Here is a 5,901-nt window from a genome sequence, read left to right as displayed (position 1 = left end):
GTGCTGGGTGGCTGCCTACGTACCCATTTTAGGGATCAAGTCTTTCATAGTTCTTCCTGTTGGGTTGTTTCTATAGGAATGGACTTGTAAAGAATAGACTTAGCACTAATCCTGTTGGGATGTTTCATGGTTGGGTGCATACTATTGCACTGGGTTTGAGCGAGTTACTAACTGGACCTCCCTAGTGTATTAGAAATTAGGGTGATTACGTCACCCTGGGTTGTAAGTATTAGAAAAATGCTTGTTGCCTACCTTTTGGCACGTGTTAAAGGCATTGACTTGTGCAATCACGCCAGGGCAATTATCAATAACAAGATCAAGACTATCACACAAAAGATAGCGGGTCTCAACATTATTAAGTGGAGCTGGAGATTCTGTCTCCTTTTCTAGCTTGAGAGCCCTCAACTCTTTTAACCAAGGCAGCCATTCTAGCATTCGCATCGAAATCATTATCAATGTGAAACAAACAATTCCTAGTAGTACTACTAGCCACTTTTCACAAGACGGGCTAGTTTCATTCCCATCACTTGGACCTTTTCAACAACTTTTTTCTAAAAAACGTCCACACTTCATCCACACTCTTATCGCAGAAATCCCCAGTACTCATGGTTTCAATCATATGGCTTTAAAACTAAAATCAAGACCCTCATATAAAATTTGTACCAGCCTACCCTTCTCACTATAAGAGCATGTCCTTGAACTTTCCCATGCACTTCCACAAATCGACTCTCCCTCATCAAAGAGATAAAATTACTTTCCTAAAAGCAGTTGCCTTATGATTAGGGGAAATTCTTTAAGAACATAACACACAATTTGTCCCAGATAGCGATGGAATTAGATTGAAGAGTATGAAACGAACTCTTTGCTTTTTCCTTAAGGAAAAATGGAAACAACTTCAATTTTATAGCCTCGTCACTAAATTGTTGGAGCTTAATAGTCTCACAAATATCTTCAAATTCTCTTACATGAAGATACGGATCTTCCTCATCCATTTATCTAAACTTAGGAAGAAGACCAAGCAAATTAGGTTTTAACTCGAAATCATTAGCATTGGTCTTTGGGGGAACGATTCAACACGGTTGAATTGTCCTAGTAGGATAGATAAACTCCTAAATTGATCTAGGTACTTGGGCAACAAGGTCATTATTATTGCCTCCCTTAGCCATGTCGACAAAAATTGGTATATTTCCTACAAAGGTTATAAGTATCTTTAACTCGATTGGATTTCTAATCCTCCTATGGAATGTCCGTTCAATATATCTCGGAATAAAACAGTGCTAACTCTGTGTGGTTATCGGATCGAGTTTCAACCGTAAACCATTTCTAAAACTTAAGACTCTAAATGATGACACATTAACAAAAGGAAAATAAAATAAACTCCTAAGACTTGGACAAATGATGCAGACAATGCACACACAAATTAACAATATCAAACAATTATTTAAATTATTTTTTAAAAAATTGTGTAATATTATTGCTCCTAAACCCAAATAACATGGTCCCCAATTCTTGTGCAAAAACCACCGTCACTCGATCCACGTGTCAAAAAGGCTTTCCTAGTGAGCGGTCCTAATGCAAGGCGCCTAAGGCTTATCAAGGTGAATTAACCTTCCTAAATGCAAGAAATAATAAGAACAAGCAAAACAGAACAGGGAAATTGTGCCAAACTAGCTAGTGGTCAAGTTGAAGTTTCTAATAAAGAAACTAAGCGGATTTTAGAAAAGACGGTGCGACGACGACAAAGAAGGATTGGTCTCAACATCTTAATGATTCTCTTTGGGCTTATATGACTGCTTATAAGACTCCCATTGGTATGTCTCCTTATAGGCTTGTGTTTGGGAAGACATGTCATTTGCCTGTGGACTTGGAACATTGTGCTTTTTGGGCCATGAAAAACTTTTAACTTTGACATGTGTAGGGCATGTAGGTTCACACCGTAAGTTTCAAATTGAATGAGCTAGCCGAGATAAGAAATGAGGCATATGAGAATGCGAAGATTTACAAAGAGCGGACTAAGATTTTTCATGATAATTCTTCGCAAGTCCTCTCTAAAATGTATAAAGTATATATGTTTGTCTTTGGACTCGATGCTATATGGAGGGAGAGAAATGCAAGAGGTTTCAAAATTCTAGTAGACCGAGGCAGTAGTTTTTTCACAAACTCTGTTGAGATCGAAGTTAAAGAGATATATGCAGTGAATTCTTCCAGATTTGAATGAGACACTCATATGAGGAGACTCCTTAATGCCATTGGTATATAGGTTAGTCTAAGAATTCCAGCTAACAAGCAAGTCCTATGGAACCTACCTGATATGGGCAAAGTCAAACTGAATGATGATGGGGCGGTGTCTGATTATAAGGGCTCGAGTCATGGAGGAGTAATCAGAGATGAGAATGGCAAGGTGCTAGCAGGATATATTGGGAGTGGTAGAATGGATGGAGTCAGTCATTTTTCAGGAACTTAAGGTGATAGGAATTTAACCGGCCTAAATAAATAGACTAATTTAACCCTATAATTGTAATACTCACAAGTGCATAAGGTCTATTGTAGTAGACAAGCGAGAACGAGGTCGAACCCACAAGGAATGTTTTTTAGGTCAATTGAGTATTTAGGTTATTGACTAACCTAATCCGAACTATGTTTGTTTGGAGAGTTTTGAATTACTAATGACTAAAGTTATTTTAACTTAACTACGACCTAAGACAAAAATAAACTAAATAATTAGGTTTAATTAATGGGAGAGAATTCTAGGACTGTGAATCCACTTTAGACCTATGTTGTACTTTTGAATTAATTTCAATATTCCAAATTTTATTACAAATAGCATTATTGATGAGAATCAATTGCTTCCTCGGTGATTTGATTGTGATCACCCTTTTCTACACATGTATCTTCTAAGGTTCAGCAGTATATGCAAAATCAAATAATTACTTGTCTTCTAACAACACAAATAATAAACAACTTGGCTTCAACAGTTGCAACAGGCTTAATCAATAACAGTAAGTATCAAACTATATCGCATGCATCACATGCAATATGAAAGATAAACTTTAGCTAATAGCTTATAAACTTAAAATAATATGTTAAACATAAAGCTCACTAGACATAAACACAAACATCCACTACTAAAAAAGGGTTTATAAGTTCCGCTAAAAGGGGAGAGTTTTTACCTCGGTTTTCCAGTACCCAAAAAACCGAAGTAACACCCACCGAGATAATAGAGTTTCTAAAACCGAGATAATAAGCTACTAAATTATCTCATAAGTTTGATATCTTATCTAAATATATTATCTCAGTTTTCTAAATGAAATTGAAATTATATAGAATAAAACCAAGATAAATTGTGATTGAAACCAACTAGCATGGAACAAAGCTTAGACGCTTTTCTAATTGAAACCAAGATCATATTAAAAAAACAACAGTGATAAATTCTTTTGGGAAGGGCAATCATTGGACAACCTTTTATCTCACCCTTCATTCAGCTGACATAGTTTGTCATTTTTTTTATTTTTTTATTTTTTGGTGCTAGTATTGCTCACTTAATTATGACAACCTACAAATAAAAACCTCTCCCAAACAACCACATTCCCTTTCATATTCATAAACATTAACACGAATCAATAAAAAGCAACCCAACATAAGTAAATTCTTCGAACAATTTGATTTCATTAAGATAAGAATGAACAATGTCGAACATGAACATAACTTCCACAGAGTACTACTGATCAATTTTCAAGTATTGTATCAACTAATCTTCGAACTATAATAAGACATGGTTTTAACTTTTCTGAATATATTCAGGAAAGGAAACGAGATGGACGAACCAGCAGCTTTGTCCGACGAACTGATCGAGATCTATTGAGAGATCAACCTTGTCATCAACAACACATGTTCCCCAAAGTAATGTTAGGAGCAGGTGAGCAGCACAGTTGATCCAGGAAGTGCAGCCACTCCACTCACTACCTGAGCTTGAGCCATTTCTTTATTTCCAGAAATTCCAGATGCTAAGACACAATAGAAGAAACTAAGTCAGTTATTGGTCAATTTATTTTGGAAATGGAAACTGATCATCCTTAATCAAACTAGAGTAGCTTATGCGATGCACCTTCCTAAGCAACAATTTGGTTCAGACAAATATGTCAAGACTTTGAGTAGATTTGAACCTAAATGAATTTTTCAGACCATGTATATAAAGCTATGAAAAATAATTCAAAAGAAATTTAGAATAAATAGAAGAAAAGAAGGATAAAACATACGTTTGGGTAGTTAAGAAACTCTAAGTTACTTATAGAACCCCTTTCCCATATCTTTCTTCCCCACACTAGTAGCTTCTTTTTAGGGGCTCTCTCTAGATAAAATGATTAGGCCTGCCATTATACTGCAAAAAAAAAAGATCCCCCATAAGAATAATAGGTTAACAAAAATCACAAACAAAATAAAGAAAGAACACAAAATACCGTGTCATTTTGGTCATCATAAGCCCGAAAACCGCCCTTTTACAAGTTTTGTATTTTGAATGGTAGCAGACTCCGCAACATAAATGCCTTGCTCACTAGACAATATAGTGATCCATATATCGTTCATTATAAACTAATACCAGCCCATGCAAGATTATCATCACTGAATTTAAAAGGCCATTCCCATACAAAATTTAATTCATACCTTCTAGTGAGATCGATACTTAAAAATGACAAATATATTTTGTATATTATGCTAAGTTTGAAGAAAGATATCAAAAAGCCTACTCCAAAATCGTATAGTTTAACTGGCAAAAAGAAAGGTATAACTAAAATTAATAGAAGGCAAAAACAACTTCCTAAATCACAAAGCGGTGTAAAACATAACTATAGGCTAGAAATTTGACCTGAACTTCATTTTCTTAAAGTGTATTCTCAGAAGAAGTTCGAAGCTTGGTCATGTAATCGCCGGACAAATATAGAAATGACAATCAAGACAATGCAATAACATCATTGGATGAAGGAAAAAGTAAATCAGAGGACTAACTCAAGCAAAACCTAAGCAGCTAACCTTCTCAACCTCGACATAAGTGTCTTTGGGAAATATAGACATCAGAGTTGATGAACACTTTAAAGCAGCACTTTAATTTGTTCCACAGGGATAGGACTCATTAACCCCATTGGTAATAGTAGATCAATCCATGACAAGGAGCAAGAAGTTAGCTAAATTCATAATCCTGAAAAGAAGTTCGCTGCCACTTGTAATATATTTTTGTCGCCAAGGTATAGCAGGTACTCATATTCAACAAGTACAAACCTACCAATTTCCACGCTTAGCGAGTAACAACACTGAACCTATCAATGGTCAACTCAACAAATATATTAAATGGTTATACAACCCACCAGCAAAATTTCAAAATACAAAAACATGTTAACGCAAAACAATTCCACCCTCCAGCAAGTTCTACCATATTATAAACAAACTTTATCGACATAACAATAACAAAATTAAAGGTTCTAACCAGGTGTGTAACACGTAATTTATAGTCATACAACGGTAAGAAAAAAAAAGCTCTACTAGTCATTAACCAACCTTTGAGCTTGAATCGGGAATTGGGAATCGGGTGGTGAGAAGGAATCATCTAGCAAAGAAGAATCTGATGATAAAACTGCAGAATCTTTCTACAGGTTGCCGGAGTAGACTTGCATCACTAACGGATAAAGTAGTTTAATTATCACTAGAACTGCTCTTATAACTTTTTTCATGGTATTACACTATTGCATACCACAACTCTAGAGCAAGCAATACAAAATAAATTCATAGACCTTAGCACTAAAAGGTTCTCAAATGCGAGTAACAAAAGTGAACCTATTTACAATTGAGGAAGCATATGAAATGGTTATACAGTTATACTACCCAGATACAAAATTTCATGACAAAACC

At 35.3% G+C, this 5,901-nt stretch overlaps 1 long non-coding RNA gene across 1 annotated transcript; it reads right to left on the bottom strand.

The window, feature by feature from the left end:
• Positions 1–3,646: 3,646 nt before the first annotated feature.
• Positions 3,647–4,601, bottom strand: LOC147481669 (uncharacterized). Its single transcript, XR_015206425.1, has 3 exons — positions 4,458–4,601; positions 4,257–4,378; positions 3,647–4,004 (listed from the first exon to the last, which is right to left on the bottom strand). It is a non-coding gene; the product is annotated as an uncharacterized LOC147481669 (long non-coding RNA).
• Between the last annotated feature and the right edge of the window lie 1,300 nt (positions 4,602–5,901).

The sequence above is a fragment of the Coptis chinensis genome, chromosome 8 (genome assembly GCF_015680905.1).
Source record: "Coptis chinensis isolate HL-2020 chromosome 8, ASM1568090v1, whole genome shotgun sequence".
In the NCBI taxonomy this organism is placed as follows: domain Eukaryota; kingdom Viridiplantae; phylum Streptophyta; class Magnoliopsida; order Ranunculales; family Ranunculaceae; genus Coptis; species Coptis chinensis.
Note: the sequence above shows the minus strand (reverse complement) of the source record. Positions and strands in the feature narration are given on the sequence as shown.